Source organism: Sinocyclocheilus rhinocerous, unplaced genomic scaffold, assembly GCF_001515625.1.
Source record: "Sinocyclocheilus rhinocerous isolate Xijiao unplaced genomic scaffold, SAMN03320098_v1.1 scaffold697, whole genome shotgun sequence".
NCBI classification, from domain to species: Eukaryota; Metazoa; Chordata; class Actinopteri; order Cypriniformes; family Cyprinidae; genus Sinocyclocheilus; species Sinocyclocheilus rhinocerous.
In genome coordinates this window covers 1,625,366-1,644,321 of record NW_015664033.1, presented here as the reverse complement: position 1 = coordinate 1,644,321, position 18,956 = coordinate 1,625,366, and the positions used below count along the sequence as shown (strand labels likewise).

General features: G+C 38.0%; 1 pseudogene; it reads right to left on the bottom strand.

The window, feature by feature from the left end:
* Window positions 1-12,792, bottom strand: part of LOC107729541 (synaptotagmin-C-like) — a 43,638-nt pseudogene extending 30,846 nt beyond the window's left edge.
* Window positions 12,793-18,956: the final 6,164 nt, after the last annotated feature.

The window sequence follows — 18,956 nt, the reverse complement described above, 5'->3', positions numbered from 1 at the left end:
GCTAGTTTCAGCCCGACGCAGTTCTCATTTTCCCGTCCTGCGCCGCGTTGTTTAAATCGCAAATGCATTTGCGCCCATTTGTGCGCCCATGGGTGTGCTGGTCTAAAAAAGAGGTGTGTTCAGGCGCGTTGTTATTTTGAGGAACTGAAAAAAGACTGCGCCATAGACCCCAACCCGTTTAGGCCATGAGTCCGGGCGCACCGACTGCTTTCCCGTCGGGAAACTAGCAAAAGTGGATTCGGACACACCCTGAGTGCACCTGCGCTGTGCGCTTTAGACCATGTGCTTAGATCGTTAAAATAGGGCCCGGAGTGTTAGGTGTGCCACAATTTTTTTTTTACTGTGGTCCACCAGCTGAAAACATTTGAAAACCACTGTGATAAAGGATGGAGAAAGTCCTAACTATGTTTTATGCCATTTCTAGCTGGTCATAAATCGGTCACAAGCTGATGGCAGCTGGTCATCAGCTGGTTTACTACCGACCATGATCTAAGAATCAACATGACCACTTTGACAGTGGAAATGAGCAGCTTGGACCAGCAAATGACCTGTTAGAAACCACCTAAAACATATTCACTGCTTTCTCTATCCTTCATCACAGTGGTTCTCAAACTCTGAAACTTCAGTTGGTGGACAGCAGTAAAACAAAAATTGTGGACCACACATCACTCCAGGTCTGGGGATAAACAACAGCTACCTAAATTATTAAGTAGTATATAAATTATTTTCAGTTTGTGGTCTTGAAACTTGAGGCTGTATTGAAACAGCCCCTCTTTTAGCGACCCATAATTTTGCCACTGTTCATATTTCATTGAACCGAATTGAACGCTATAGAAGTCAGATGACAGAACTGCTAGCATGTCCCAAAACACAGCTGCCAGTTTAAAGTGGATTTTCCAGCAGGGAGCTGACAGAGAGGAAGAATGAAAAGGAAAAAAACCACAACAAGGACATATCAGAGGAAAAAGGGAGATGGGGAAAGGGGGAGGGGCCAGGAAGGAGCTAACAGATTAGTGTACATGTTAAAGCAGACACATTGGCTGACTGGTCAAGATAACACATTCACTCCACACGTCGAACGTGAGGAAAGAGAGCGATAGCGCCAGAGAGGGGTTAATAAAGTCCGCAAGTGTTCCCCTGTGAGAAAAACAGGCCCGGAAAAAAAGTGGACAGTGATGGAGAGAGAGAGCAAGAAGGATGGCTGGTGCGGGAGAGGCGGAACTGCAGGAATGAAAGATGCGGAGCCAAACAAACGGACACTGATGGAGAGAGAACTAAACACGGGAGGGGTTTGGGATTAGAAAGGTTAACGTATTGATCTGCTTGCACAGAAAAAAGACTGTTCGGAAGCAGTATATCTGGGGAGGGAGTTTGATCTACAAACTCTGGGTTGGCAGAACCAGGAGGATCGGCGTTCTGCCCCGTTGCTAAGCTTTCATTTCATCTTGTCTCATAGATTTTCCACACCATCACCACCTCCTAAAGAGAGATGGGTAGGGTTGCACCAGCCCATCCCAGAGTCTTAACTGTGTACTTAATTTGGTTGCATCATTTCTTCTTAAAGCAAGAGCAGCTAGTAATTTGCAAGCTGTCCATGCAAGAATGTGCAGTTGCATAATATGACATTTACTTTTATCTATCTAGTAAGCTTTCAATTTTGTAAATCAAAGTAGTCTTGAATGTAATTTTCTTTTTCTAAACATGTTTTTTTTTTGCCTTATAACTGTTTGACAATGATAAATTACATGTTCCTTAAGTTTTAAAAATATACAAAGACATGACATACAATAAATACAAAATATTTATTACATAATGCATACTGAAATATTTTAAATAAATATTCAAGAAATATATTAAACAGCAAAACGTATTATATTAGGTACTTTTTCGTGACAGGTTTTTTAGTAAGATCTAAGTTAAAAGTCTCACAGAAAAGTCTGTGCTCACCAAGGCTGTATTTACTTGATCAAAAATACAGTAATACTGTGAAATATTATTTCAAAAAGTAATTTATTCCTGTGATGACCAAGCTGAATTTTTTCAGCAGCCATTACTTCAGTCTTCAGTGTCACGTGATACTTTTAAGAATTATCAGCTGAAGGTAGCAACTGACTTCCCTATTTTTTTTTCCATACTAACAATGGCTACCAGCAACTGTTTGTTTCCCTACATTAATATTAAAATATGTTCTTTTGAGTTCATCAGAAGAAAGAAAATCATACAGGTTTGAAACAAGTGGAGGGTGAATAAATTATGACAGAATTTGTATTTCATGCTGAACTATCCCTTGAATAAAAGTATTTTAAAAATCCTACTGTCCCTGAACTTTTGAACATTTTTCCTGTGCAACACATATTTAGTAGTGAGTCAGTATTTTAGCGCTCCTTTATGCTACAATTAGGCTAAGTTGAAGCTTACGCATGGAACACATCTTTGATTTTATTCCATCAGCAAATATAAGCATTCACACGATTTCATTCTGGCTGTGACTTAACACCCTGCAGTAGGGGAGGAATCAAACGTAAGAGTCACTTTTGGGTTTTATCCTGAGTGTGCTAATAAATACGCTCTAATATAAAATAGAGAGTGGCAAAATGTCTTCGGATAAAGCTGCAAATCCAAATTGAAATGTTCAATCCTGCTTTACAAGTACGTGGTAACTGACCGTGGCTTATACAGAGACCCAGGGATAAAAATGGTCTGTTTCACCTTGTTACACTATGCTTGACAGCATGACTACCCTTCAGCTGTAGTGCACATATGGGCCATACTGTGAGTATAGAAGAGTTTAAAGAGCCTAAGGCAGCTTCCCTCAGTTTCACACTAATTAATACCATGGATAGCTGCCCGTCCTGCTCAGCTATGCATGTCACTATTTTGCAATGCATTCAGCAAAACAACATCATGAACCGTGTTTCCCTTAGCTACATTAGTGCTTTCCAGCTTTTGATCAGCAGGTATAGGTGTCAGATGTTTTCTTTAGCAGACGGTTTGTATGTCTTTGACTTGAATTGCTCACTTTGCTTACATAAGTGAGAGTCAGACTATCATTCACACAATCGATTTGAAATCATGTATTATATTGCAGTCCCTTATAAAGTTACCAGCCACTGACATGTTTTTTATGCCATTTTTATTTGCATTTGGTGCTTGCTGAGTGATAATTTTCCACTAGCGTTGCACTGCTTGGAAATGTGGTATAGTATCACTATTTATATTACGTTCTACCTTGGACAAATTGCTTGTGTTGTAAGTTGCTTTTGGCTAAAAGCCTCTGCTAAGTGAATACATTTTAAATGTAAATGTAATTTTGGACATTGCTTCTAACATATCTCTCATGATTCAAAATGCAGGATTCAATCCAGCACCGCCCTAATAACTAATGACCGACATTTAGTCATTATGTCAAAACCTGTTAATGTAAGCAAATGTCCAGAATTCAAATGGTTGTATTTATTAGAATAAACATATGCAAAACATCTTGAAAGCATTGTAACATTCAACATTCAGCAGGGTTTGGGTTTTGGCATGATTTCACAAATGAAACCGTGTAAAAGAAATTGTTTAAAAGGAAAAAGCATCTTTTGTTAAAGGGATAGTTCACCAAAAAATGAAAATTCTATCATCATTTATTCACCTTCTTGTCGTTCCAAACCTGTATAACTTTTACTTCAGCAGAAGACAAAAACTGTTTTTTAAAGAATATTTTGTCTTTGTCCACACACTGACTTTCATTATATGGACAAAAAAGCAAGGAGACATTATTCATGTTTTTCCATCGGTATCCACTGAAGAAATTAAACAAACAGGTTTGTAAATGATTCAAACCTTTTCATTTTTGGATGAACTATCCCTTTAAGAAATAAAGATAATGAGTAGCTTTAACTGGCAGCCTCCACCATTTGGGTGATTGTTGGGTATTTGGAGACCCTAGGATGGAAAGTCTATGCAGCTTCATTTCTTCTCCTTCTTTCACAAGGAGCTTAGAGCCATTTCAATTACCTGCGGTTGTGCCATTTCATATTAAAGAGAATGCAAGTCCAATTCCATTTCAATCACTGGGCACTTGGGAATTTAAACAATAATGACTAAATCTGTAAACAGGACAGTCTCACTCTGAACACAGCATCCAGCCAGAACACCTGTGGTGGGCATGGCGTGAATACAAATAAAAACGACCAGGCGCAATTACATGAACGAGCAGCTTTTACCAGGGAGGCTCTTTCCTGGTCTCATGACTCAGTGAGGTGGGCAGATGATGAAAATTACCCTTTTAGGCCATTTGTCAGGTGCAAGTCAATATTTTGGTTAGAAGTCAGACATAAATCATAGCAATTCATGCTTTGAATAGGCTTTAAAGTGATAGTTCAGCCAAAAATGAAAATTCTGTCATCATTTATGACTCGCCCTCCTGTCATTCCAAATCTTTAAGAGACTTCAGAAGACTTAGAATATAAGTCATATGGACCACTTTCATGATGCCTTTGTGCCCTTTTTGTAGTTTTAAAGCTCCGGTCCCCATTCATTGCTACTGCATGGACAAGAGAGCTACTGGCACAATGCCTCCTTTTGTGTTCAAAAGAAGTCGTCAAACTGGTTCGAAACAACATTAAGTGTGTAAATGATGACAGAATGCTAATTTTTGGACCAACCATCCTTTCACCAGGTTGTGGTGTGCGTGCTCTTACCTGTGTTCAGCTGTCTGTTCGGTCCTCTCATCATGTAGCTGAACTCTTGACAGCTGGCACTCTGGCTCAGGCCTCCAGACCGGAAGCACAGTTCCTCCACCAGCACCAACGCCTTCTTACAAAGGTCGTCTTCCCAGTCCCCCGACATCCTCCAATCCGCATCGCACACCCACCCCACACTCAACCAATCGCGCCGCAGCTCTCACCGCCACCAACTGGATGGCGCCTGAGCGGAGAGGGTGTCTCTGTCCACTTTCTGCCGATTCCAATAACACAGGGTCTCGTTTTGGATTGTGAAGGACAAGGTTTCGACAAACAGCCGAGACGGTCTCTTTATGACCGTTAATTGAAAGCTTTAATGGTTGCTAAACCCATTGGTAAGTGTGTCACAATCACTCTTTTCAATAATAACATAGGCTCCTGGGAGAAAAAAAACAGGAGAGAGGGAAAAAAGAATAAATGAGAGCAAGGGAGGAGAAGACAATGCATGCATTTATTATGTTAAATCCATTATTGAATTGAATGTGCTTCGGTCGCGAGATGTTTTTGTGCACATACTTGTTATAAGGATGACAATGACATCCCTGAGTCCTTGTCATGGTGAAGAAGGTTGAAACCAATTCAATTCACATAAATGTTAAGAATTTGTTCAATGGATAAACAGCGAGACTATATTTAGGTCTGTTGTTCAGAAAGCATAGCCTAGATTTCGTGGGCTATTACTCTCAGTTAAATAATCAGTCAGGGAAGAGGAAAGTGTTTGCAGGCTCAGTCCTTAAAGCAGCATCAGGGCAGGGTTGAATTTGAGATGTATGGTCTATTTCCACTAGGTTTCTCTCTTTGTTTTTTCCATTCAAGCTTTACTGTTCATTGTGGTCCATGGCTGTATTTCTGGAATGTTCTACAGGAGCTCTGAAACTGCCTGAAAAGAGAGGAAGAGAGGGAGAGTGTGTGTGAGAGAGAGAAAATGAGGCACACATTAAAAAAACTGCTGTAAAATTATGGTTAAATTATAAAGGCAACCCGCTGAGCTCACAGAGCTCAATAGCATGTGGAGAAGAACCAATCATTCTGGATATCTCTTTCTTCTCAAAGACAAACAGCTCTCCTTGTACAATGCATCTCGGGAACGAGGATGTGGTCAACCACAAAACAAGTTTATCTTGTAAGCTGTTGTTGCATGATACTGTGAAAATTAAAGGTGACATGTAATTTCGATGCTAAACTTGTAATGTTAATTTGAGCTGCCCGACACTTTGGCTCAACCAATGGTGTGAGGTTTGGGCGGGGCTATATGTTTGATCAATAATTACAGTAGTCTCTTTTTCTTTCTTTTTTTGCGATTCTATTTAGTATCTTTAAAGCTGAAGTCTGTAATTTCTGCACTACTAGTGTCACAAAAGAGAACTGTATAAATAATTAATGTTTTCAGACCATTGGTCTGATTAAATGATAGCCTGACCCAAAACTCACACCATTGGATGTGCCAATAATACCCGTTTATAAATATTAAACAGCAGACTAAACATACATTACTGTTTAAAAGTTCGGGGTCCATACGATTTGTCTCTTATGCATTTATTTGATCAAAAAGGCAGCAAAAAAGTAATATTGTGAAATATTATTACAATTTGAAATTTGGCCTAACTGTTTCTATTTTAATATATTTTGTAATGCAGTTTAATCCTGTGATGGCAAAACCGAATTTTCAGCAGCCTTTTTTTTTATTTTAAGCTATTATTATTATGTTTATTTTTACTGACACTGAACTTTTGAATGGTAGTAAAAAAAATATCCTTGCCAAAAAGAACAAAAAAAATATATATATAATTTTAATCAAAGAAAGCATTTTACCATTGTAGTTGGGTAAACCCACTTCACCTTTAGGTGAACACAGTCCTAACAGGGTGCAATGCAACAAGATTCCAGTGACAGGCAATTTGTCTGTCCACACCAAATGTGAAAATGGGGCATGACACAACACAATCACACAGCACAGAACAGTTCTCACACTCACAGCACACTGCAGACGAAGAGCTTAGAAAACACTAAGAAAACAAACCTTGTTTTTTCATGCTTGTGAATGGGCAAACTTTGAACCCTCATGTAGAGGATAAAAGCATTTAAGGTTCCATAAACTGCAGTAATTATTATTTTTTTCTGTCTGGTCTACAATGATCAAAATGTAATGATTTTTGATTGACAAAAAACCTCAAATACATAGAATACATATCACAAATCTGTGTTTTCACAAATCAGATGGCATTGAGGAAACATGTTGTAGGGATTCATCTGCTGAGGGACTGTGTATGTATAATTTGTCAGTATGAGGTTCTATATCTCTGAGATCTCTCAGTATTCTTCCTTTGTTCTGTGCTCATTCTGTCTCACAAAACCAGTTCAAAGCTCCACCTTTCATTTCCCTTCTCTTTCGCTCCTTGTCTCAGTGTTTCTTTCCACCCCTCATCCCCTCTCTGCGTCAGCTAAAACGGTGCAAGCCCATGAAGGTGTGCAAATCTATCAATATGCGAATCAATTCAACGATCGTCTGCTTTCATCTGAGAGTTTTTTTCAAAGCCAGCGAATCCCTCAAGAAGTCCGATGTGTTTCTCTCTCTGACGAGACACCTCCTCTTATTGAGCCGATCGTCCATCTATCATTCTGATAGACTATTCTTTCATGCTTTTTAGGTCTGTAAAATGTCATTGGTCTTTCATCGTAAGGTGGATGGTTTCTCTCCAGCTAGCTGCGTCTTTTCCATCCGTCTCCGATCCATCAATCAATCAATCAGTCAAAGCCTTAAGTACAGCTATAAGTCATTCGGGGCAGGACTCAGGTCAAGATGTTCACCCACACACTCATTAGAACCTTCCTTTGGAGTTGCCTAATCAGCGTGCCCCAGCGGTCTATCAGTCCAGAGCGTCATCTAAAGGAAACCCAAACAGACTGAGGTCCATTTATCTGTCTATCTCAGATCTTCGGTCCATTGTAAAAATGAGCCTCAGATTAGCTCATAAAAAAACACTCCCCCCTCCCCCCCCTCCCAAAACTCTTGTCTGCTCTCCTCACCACAGTTCAGCCTGTAAATCTGTCCGAGTTTGACTTAAAAATGCTGCATATCTCAATCTGAAAGATGGCCATCTGGCAGCGAACTACAGTGTCACTGTCCAGAAATGCCAGATCGATTGAGAACGAAGTTAGAGAGGAACTGAGAGGGGAGAGCAGATGAAAGAAATAGGCAATGAAAGAGAAAGTAGGAGCAAGACATAAACTATAAGGCTTGAGAAGAAAAATAAGTCAGAAGGGCGTATAACGTGTGGCCTTGGAGTCCAGATGGAAAAAGCGTCTTGATGCAAGTGTACATGTCTAGAGGATGGGCATTTACAAGTGATATGCTGTAATAAAACTACACTGACGCTCTGGGGCATTATGGGCTGTGCATCTGGAAAAAAGCCAGAATAGAATAATGTGGTGGTAAAATCCATGCAAGTGACACCAACATGAAACACACGGACAACAGAACATGAAACCGGTCTCAGACATTCCATTGACTGCTGCCCAGGTCTCAATCAATATCTCCAGGAAAAGCAATACCCCACAACAGGGACCCCTGCATGGTGGTCACTGTCCAATCACACGCAAGCCAGACAGAATTGCCACAGTCCAATCATTTCATAAAGGCCACAAAAGCCCCTGTCCAATCACACACTAGAGATGAAAACCTATAATAAAATGCAATGATTATATGGATATGTACACGGACACAAAACAACCAGAAAGGTCAGTGTTCAGTGACATCCATCAAAACAGCCATAATTGCATTGCCATTACACACGGAAACATTTGAAGGTTGCAGCTCTGTTTCGTGTCTAGACAATCCACACAACACTCAGACGTCCAATTTCAACCGGAAAGCAGAAAGACTAGATCAGGTCGCTGTGTCATTGAATGACGGACAACAGTAAGCGAATCTAAAGCAGAAGAGATGATTCTCAGATGCGCACTTAACGATGACAGAAAATAAAAATAAAATTAGTGCTGTCAAACGATTAATCGCATCTAAAATAAAAGTTTTTGTTTGCATAATATATGTGTGTGTTCTGTGTATATTTATTATGTATATATAGGATATACACACACATGCATGTATAGTAGGGCTGCACAATTATGACAAAAATCATAATTGTCTATTATTCCCTTGAAATTGCGATTATTAATTACGATTATCACAATTTACATTGAATGATGTTTATACCATTGTTTGATGCAATTTATATATACATAATAAATATACACAGAACACACACATATATTATGCAAACAAAAACTTTTATTTTGCATGCGATTAATCATTTGACAGCACTAAATAAATCAATAAAAACATTTCAGATTACAACTAAAAACATTTAAAAATGTCACTTTGTAAATTCTGCTTAATCACAAAATGAACATAATCAGTTTGAATCACCTTATAACAAAACAAAGAAGTGTGGATTTCACTACCAACAAGCAAATGCATAATATTTACATTATAATTTATTATATATTTTAATAAATACTTTATTATCACAATTTACATTGAATGATGTTTATACCATTGTTTGATGCAACTGCATGCCGTATTTTTATATGAAAATAAACAAGCTGAAAACACTCTAACTGAAAAACCTTTGGTGCTTTTCTATAGTATTAAGCCTCAAATGTTAAATACACATCGGATTGGTTTCTTCTTTAAATTATGATTCTTATTAAAAATATGAATGGTATTATAATGTTATAATGCTAACCCTATACTAAAACTAAAATTAAAACAATGGAAAAACCCTTAAGAGTGTGGATTTCACTACCAACAAGCAAATGCATAATATTTACATTATAATTTATTATATATTTTAATAAATACTTTATTTTAAAAAACTAATTAAAATAATTTTTTAATTAAAATAAAAAAATGACTAAAAATCTAATTTTAATTCAAATAAAAAATAACATTAAAGTTCATTCATTTTTTAACATTTTCTAGTACTCAAAAAATAATTACAATAATAAAGTACAAAAGCAAATTTGGTTTAGCTTTTTTGTAGATCGCCAATCATTAATAATCACCTTTTTTCACAATCAGTCAATCAAATGCAATTTGTAAAATGCTGCAAGCGTAATAAAGGTTGCAGGCACAGAGGTGCAGCTTTAATTTAAAAGCAAAGTGTCCTCTAAAAATGGCACACAGATCATCATTTCACATTTATATCAATTCGGATGTGACTAAAAGCGATGATGTCCGAGTGGATGAATCTTTTAATTTGTAATTAGTCTGTCTATTTCCACCAGTTTGATCCATTCAAGCGGATTTGCAGATGTTTTGGCGGGCATGAGCTAGCGTGACAAATGAGGCCGTCCTACAATACAATGGGTCCTAATAACCTCTAAATAACTGCAGCCAGCACTCACAAATGTGTGTTGTCATAAGGCAAGTTACTGACAATGATAATGTTGCTGACTATTCATACATAAGACACCTGGCATTCACTACATAACTGTCAGGTGTCTTAAGTCGAGATCTGTCAGAAGGGCTGTCCGTCAACACCACAGATCAGCAGCAGTCGCTCAGGTCACTGCCTGTTTCTACAGCAGAGAGCAGATGGGTATGAGGTTCCGTCCTCGGCCCTGAGGTGAAATTATTTAAGCCAAAGAAGAATGGTGCAATTCGTTTTGTCCCGCAGGCAACGTCCACTGCCCTATTTAAGTTGACCGGTTTGTAGGCTAATGGTTAAGTTGCTGTAAAGTCTGCAAAAGATGACAAATCTCAACATGCCTGGAAGCAGGGTCTTCCATTCTTCTCGCAAAGAATCTGGCATAAGATCCACATGATCAAATATATGCACATCACTCAAACCATACACATTATGCTACATTTTAATGAGGATGCACACTGATAAAACTTTATAGCTAATAAAATGTATCTCCCTTTTTTGTTTGGCAGTCTGCTACAGTATTATGGCTCTTTCTCCCGTCTCAAATATAGTAATATAAATGTTTTAGTTGCTGTGTAATGTAAATCAGAGGTGTCATTGGATGCTAACCATCTCTGATCTATGTAATCAATCTCCAAATGCAACTTAAAAAATTAAATGTGTACATTTATTCATTTTGCATATAAGATATGCAAGATATAAGGTACATATATATATTGGTAAACCACAAATAATCTTCTCTTCTGAGGCTATACATTCTAACCCTTCTAACAAATCCCTTAAGTATATAAAGTGATGTGTATGTGTATTGTATGCTTTGGCTTAAAGCACCATTGAGATCAACTGAGAATAACAAATGTACATTTCAGGCAAATACGAGACACATTCCACATTCCACATTCCAAGCAATTATAGTTTCCACAATTGCCTACCTCCTTTTGAAGTTGTCTCGAACCACAAATAATCTTCTCTTCTGAGGCTATACATTCTAACCCTTCTAACAAATCCCTTAAGTATATAAAGTGATGTGTATGTGTATTGTATGCTTTGGCTTAAAGCACCATTGAGATCAACTGAGAATAACAAATGTACATTTCAGGCAAATACGAGACACATTCCACATTCCAAGCAATTATAGTTTCCACAATCGCCTACCTCCTTTTGAAGTTGTCTCGTCTTTCCTCTTTACTCAATGGAAACCTGCCTCACAACTTCCCTTATTCCCCTGAAATTGATAGATGTGACTGAGACTAATTGTAAAAGAAAAATGATGGCTAATCCTTTTCTTCTCTACTGAGGCAATGAATTTGAACACTTCTATTGACAAGGGATGTAAATCCATTAAGTATAACCAATAGGATATTAGAGTAATTTCTTAATGAAGCCGTTGTGGTTTTTCTTTCTCTCCTTCTTTTTACGTTCCCTTTCTTTCTCACACTCACTGTATCACCTCCATGCCTGTGGTCTTATCTGCAATGTCATCGGGAGTCTAATCTGCTTTTGTTTTCTGTAAGACTGTTGCTTTTTAAAAAATAAAAAAAACTGTCGGAAGATAACAGTAATTTTCTTTACCCCTCTGGCTTCAAAGCAAAATGTTTCCAGACTTCCTGCAAAGTGGGAATGAATGAATAAATGGCTAACAACGCTGTTTTAGTAGACTTAATCGCCCCCTCATATGGCTTTTACCAATGCCGTTATATGCTGTCAGTGAGCGAAGGAGAGGATTCCTCTGACGGTTCCATATGGATGTATTAATATTTGCATAATTATGGTCCTGTGCCTGATAGAAGCCCATGTAAGCCTGCCTTTGAAGACTGTGGGGAGGGGTGGGGTTTGGAGGGGAAGGAACACTGATAAGGGGTTGAAGAGGAGGGAAGCAGCCTCATATGTACATTTCACATCCTTTCCTCTTGAATTTCATATGCATATGCAGATTAAGCATGTAGAGTAGGAAATATGGAAGTTAAGAACAGAATTACATAAGTGACAGAGTCTAAGTGACTGATAATCCCTCTATACATTGTTGCACACACATATATGCACATCTGAAAATGCGAGGTCACGATGCTCAGCACATATTCATGCATGCATGATTTTGCAGTAGATAAATGAAGATTACTGAAGCAGCTGAGAGGTTTTTGCACGACGATACCGGACAGACGTGCAGACCTTTACAACACGGGCGCACAAATAGACAGATATATTATGGATAACCTGAACACAACAATCTGTAGAGAGAGTCTGTGCCGTTCCAAGCAATGCAGATCTCGAACGGAACGACTGTCTACAGCATATCCACACTCTCTCCTCCGAGCTCACATTCATCCAAATATTAAATTTCTCATGCGACGCGTTACAGCAGCAACATCATAACATCCGCCCCGCACACCCAACGACAGATAAAGGCTGAAATACCGCACCTGGGACAGACGGATGCCAAAGGGTAGACCGAGAGGGACAGAGGAGGTGTCTCTCCGCTCCACTCTTCCTCCTCTCTTTCTGTGTTTTCGCCTGTCTTCACAGCCTCGTTTTTTTCTCTCTATTTCACTCTCTGCCCTCCCTCCCTTCTCCCTCCTTCGCCTTGTGCACTGAATACTAAACGAGCCTCGTCTCCGCTCATGGGCTCCAGTGCGCGTGCAGTGCTAAACACATACTGATGTAGAGAGAGAATGAATACTGGGCAGAGGGGTGAGACCTCCTCTACTTGTATGAAAACGTTATTCTTTTTCATAGGTTTCAAGGTCTTCAAACGTTTCAGTAAACATAACATTATAGATTATGAGGTGGAGAATTTGATTGACCCCAGTGTCGCGAATCTTACTGCATTCAATAAAAAAAGATTCGTTCAATAGTTCGGTCACTCTTTTTTGCAGGTTACATTGCTGAGCCAGTAGGTGGCGATACCGTCAGTCTTTTTGTTTGTTATGAGGGAGTCGCTCACTGAATCATTCACTCAACCGATTCATGCACAATCTAAGCAAATTGTATTAGAATTTGGGCCTACAAATCTACTAAAAGGCTCCAGAATGAATGTTTAAGCATTATAAGCGTTTTCTGCACACATGACAACAAACCGTCTTCCTTCATTTAATTACTCAGTGGATTAAAGACAATGAAAGCCTAAATAAATCATGCTTTTCAGTAATGCCCTGCTGAAAAAAAAAAACACAAAAAAAACAATAGAAACCATCACAGAATTTGTAGCCTAATGGTTTTACTGGTTATAATGGGTTGGAAACTCTAATGGTCCCTGTGGGTCTCTACTGGTAATTAATCATTTTCTATTGGTGGCTTGTTAAAACCACTAAATCATAATGGAAAATGTCCCAAAACACACTACAGGAAAATATTTTTTGAATAGTTTTTATTTCGTTGGTGGTTTGTAGTGTTTGTAATGTTATTTGTAGTGGAAATCAACAGAATTTCTGTGATGGTTTCTATTGTTTTTTTGTTTGTTTGTTTGTTTGTTCATTTTAATTGAGTGTGGTCATAAGTCATTTTTTCAAACAATTCTTACACCGCCCTTCTCTTCATGTTGTGAAAAAGACTGACGGACATAGCGAACCAAATGAGTGACATACCCCCTGTTCAGTCTGTCAGATGGTCAATGTCAACAAACAAACTATCCCAATTCATTTACTTCTTGAAGGCAGGAAAACAGTCAAGCACTGCAAAAAAGAAGAAAAACGTAAGAGATTAAAAATAGGAGTGACTGCGTGAGAGCAATTATGGGTCACTCAAAATATTTGTTTAAATACACCACTAGTCAGTGCATCTATTTTCACGTGTTGACATGTTGGTTTTGGTCTGATTCTAGTTGGATAGGTAACCACACAACAGTAAGCAGTTTGCATAACTGTAAATCACAAATATATCACAAAACGTTTTGTAGTGTTTTGTTTTAAAAGACTTTTAGATATATGTTTAGCTAACTGTGCAAAACCTAAAGACTGGTGTGGCCCACTAAAAATATAATACATTAGTAGATGGTTAAAATTCTTTTCCCCTCTAAAATAGTCAACCCCATGAAAGTCACTGTATAATTGACACACTGATATGGGATTATCCTGTCAGTCTAATTTATATAATACCCCTGTATTATATAAATTAGACTGACAGGCTAATCTCCTATATTTGGACTCATTAACTACAACAGTTCCTATGTAATTATTTCAGATGGGATAATAAACGTGGTTATTCATATATACAACTTATAGCCAAGGGCACTTTTGTGATCAGATCAAAATTAGTTTAGGTACAGCATAACCTGAGCATATGCAAATCACTCTGTGTAAACTGTCCAACATTACAGTCCTCCAGGGGCATTACTATAGACACTATGAATAATCATTACTAAAGGTGCTACTGTATAATCCTACTAATAAAGAAATATGAGCATCTGTTAACACACAATGAATACAAATGCCCATACAGTGCACTACTAATCGGAGATTATTAAAAAATATTGTGAACATACTGGTCATATTCCGTCATCAATGAGATGATGACTGGATCTCACACATGTACAGCTGCACTGGTAATTCATACAGTGTGAAGCAAAGGACGCCTGTGCCATGAAATCCTTCGTTTTGACACTATATAGAACTGCAAATAGTCAATTCAGAAGTGCAGAACTCTTTTTATACAATAGTAGCAGCTGTTACAGTGACTGTTTATCTGTCATTATGAATCCAGGTAATCAAGCTGTTTCAGAAACATGAATGCCTCCTGATGATTTATGTTCTATCGTATAGAGTATTGATGAGGATTCTGTTGAAATAAAAGGCACGTAGAGAAGTAGCCTAAAGCACAGAGCACGATGATTGGGGCATAAATGAGTGTAAACAGCTGCCTCTGCTAACTGTCAGTGCACACTGAGAGACAGAGGGAGACAACAGGAAAGGACAGGGCAGAGAGAGTGAGAGAGCACAGCAGCAAGGCTATCGAGAGAAAAAGAGGGAGGGAGAGAGCAGACTTAAAGACAGACTAAAAGAGAGAGAGGCAGGTTAGAGAGAAGAGGAGATCTGAGACAAAAAAGGGTTCAGAGAGAGGAAACTGAAAGCTTGGCCTCAGGCGGCAGCCGCTGTCCTTACGGAGTTCGTGTCACTGAGGGAACATGTACTGGCACTGCTCCTGTTTCCTACCAGGAAATTATATTTACTCATGCACACAGAGATGTACATATTCTTGGACACTCATTTCTGGCCGAGGAAATGCTACGATTCAGCTGTGGAGAGGTTTTCAGTAATCGAGGTGTTGCCCAAAATAATGAGCCCATGAAGAGCCGCACAATGTGATTTACACAAGTAGGAATTGTTCCTGGATATTCTTATTCAGACACAGGTACAAAAAATCCTGGACCCAAATGACTGTCATGACATTCTGTTCCAACTGTTTTTCAGTGTCTACATTCTTCCACCAATGCTGCTCAACCAGTGTAGTATGATTCACCTATGAATAACTTTCGTGATTCTGACTCTTTTGAGCCAGTTCATTTGAATGAATGAATCAAAAAGACTACTGAATGCATTAGTTCATATATGAAGCATGTCTAACGATTCATTTATTGCATGAATCGGCCTTCAAGTACGAAAGAAATATGACTCCACCCAGTAATGTTTTTTTAGTTACATTTTCAAATAATTGTATGAATTGCAAATAATTGACTTAATTGTTCAAAAGAGACTCAAATCAGTCTTAGACACATGACTTCTTCATATGTACAACTCATGAATCAGTCTAATGACTCATTCATTAAATAAACTGGTAATGTCTTTTAAGTGACTCTTTTAAGTCGGTTCTTTTAAATGAGTTATAATGAGTTATTTAGAATTTATATTTGAACCTGTCTAATAACTCATTCACTGACAGAATATGTCTTTGTGTGTTAAATGAATCAGTCTTTTAGGCCAATTTATTTACAAAAAACTGACTTCAAAGATTTAGAATCACAGACTATTTTAAGTCTGTTCTTTTTGATTAATTGGCCAAAAATACTTAAATAATCTGCCCTGGAATCTTGAGGTATGAAAATGTATATAGTACTCATATTAATCAGTCTAATGATGAATCATTCACTGGCTGAATTGGCCTACTCTTTTAAGTTAGTTCCCTTTTAATGAGTTAAGGCCCGTTCACACCAAGCACGATAACTATAAAGATAATGATAAAGATATAGTTCTAAAAATCGTTCTCAATATTAAAGAATAGCAGCGTCCACACCACAGCTGTAACGATAAAGACAAAGAAAATCAATATCGTTGGAATCACTTTCAAAACTATTTTTTTCCAGCTGATGAACGATAAAATCATTGACACCCAATCAGAATCCATCCTGCTATCAGCAGGTGGAGAATTTAAAGCGGCAGACAAGCATACGCTTAGAATAAACAGACGATATTGTTCGCTGGTGTGGATGCTAATATCGTTATCTTTATAGTTATCTTTATAGTTATCGTTCTTGGTGTGAATGCGCCTTTATTTTGCAGTAGATAAAATACTTTAACTAATAACAAAACATACTTACAGTCGCTGATTCAGAAGCGCCTGATTGTCATAGCAAAGTTGGAATTGACCCTTTTTTTTAGAAATAACCTTTGTACACAGCCAGCCTTGTACTCTTCTAGGTTAAAAAAACTGTCGTCCATAAAATGCGTTGCACAAATTCGAACATCTGGGTTGTGCTGTTCTGTTGTAAATAAATCTTAACCAATGATTCCTATCTACTTCTGGAAGGCCAAATAAAGTGCTTTTGCTTTCATACTTAATCACACAGTGTCTCCCTGACATGGCTGCATCAACACTACTGCTGTTCCTGAAACCACACCTTCTTTCTTTGCGTGCACATTTGGGCGGCGTTATGCAAATCTTCCCACATAGTGATGTAGACATGTGGGGGCGTGTTAGAACGAGCCGTTTTAGGTAGGTGTGGTTGACTCTTAACTTTTATAAAGAATATCTCTTTGGATTTGAGACTTTAGTCTTTGCAACTTTACAGATCTTCTTTATGCACCAAGAGCTTGTAACACTTCAAAGAGAAAGGAAAAATTGAAATCGCATCATATGACCCCTTTAACATTACAGATTTGTTTACTACTTAAAGAAGGCTGATTCAGTCAGTGAATGAATCATTTGACTTAAAAGAATCAGAATCGCCTTCCAGATTAATTTAACAAATAAAGACAGATTCGGTCAATGAATGGGTCATATACAAATTCTATATTCCCATAATCCCCATCACTATTCCTGGATCAACATCCTTTTTTGCTAATGGAACAAGATTACTGTCAACCAATACAGCCACAACACTACCTCTAAAATCAGAGAGCAATAAATGGGTGATGTTGATCCAAGAACATGCCCTACTTGTGTGAATCGCGTTAAGCGTGAAGAGCCATCTAAAGTGACGTTTGAACTTATTTTTATCTATTTTGACTCCTGACTCTCTGTCGGCAAAATCTTGCACCAGACTTGAGATGTACAGCAAGGTGGCGCACCGTGAAAATACTGATAACGTCTCAAGCCTCAGTGCCCAAGTTCACATCTCATCCGCAACAGTTGGTCTGCCCTCTTTCACTGGATTGCTCCCTTTTGAGTTCTCCATTTTATTTTGTTACCATGACAACCGTCTCTAAGTGAGTCGCCCACATCTCTCATTCCCTTTCCACTTTCATTTTTTACTTTCCTTGCAGTGACTTTCATCTTTCTGTCTTCTCGACTCATTCCCCTACTCTTTCTTGCACCATCACTGTGACTCTCAGTTTTCCACTCTTCAGGCTCACCCCCATTTTTTCTCTTTCTCACCACTGTAATATGTGGTACAGATTTATGTTCAGTCTTCTTCACTACAGTCTGCTATAAAATATTTATGCTTCATTCCAAACATCTCCACCATATAGAGTTTCAGACGGGTGCTGAGGTGCTTCTGGCTTTTTTTTTTTTTTTCCTGACATAGTGTCTGTCTGAAACTGCAACCAAACAGACTTTAATAAAGGCTTATTGGGGGGATGACAAAGATCAATAAGCAAAAGCTTTAAAAATAGGTTTGCACCAGATTAAACATCAAATACATCACCTAAATTGACACCAAAACATAAGTTATATCAAAACAAACATGCAGCCAGAAAATGCTTTTTACTAATCGGTCAGCTATCCAGTCATAAAAATATCAAAAGCAAATGCCCTCCAAGATGTATTGAGATAGATCCAACGGATGTGGTTTGAGTGGAATAAGATGCAACATACTCAAGTTTAAATATATGTAGTTGTTTAGGCCACATAAGTAATCTTCACTCATCCCAGATGGCTTCACGGCTTCTCTGAGGCTTCCAAGTCCTGCATTTTTAAGCAAACTTATACTGTACATATAATGACATTCCAACATTAGTTTAATACAACTAAAACTGGAAAATGTGTGTGTGTGGGGGGGGGGCTGTTTAATCATTTCATTTGTAATCTAACAACTAAAATTGCTGTATAAAAATTTGCACGATTATTTCTATTTCATGCACATCAGGGATGAAGTACACACACACACACAAATAAATAAACTGAAAAATAAGGCTTTAGGTTACATAAGTAAACTTTATTTTAAGTCAGCAATACAGATTGCTTCAAAGCAGCTTGCATTAATAAACCAGTGTTACCGTTTTAAATTTGTCAATAATTTAACAAATTCTAATTCAGCTGTAAAGCAGTTCTACAGAAGACAATAGTATCATAATTCAGCTCAATTTACTTCTGTGTTGTGTCAATTCAGTTCAATAAATGTGTCAATTTTGCAAAGTTCTTAAATTAT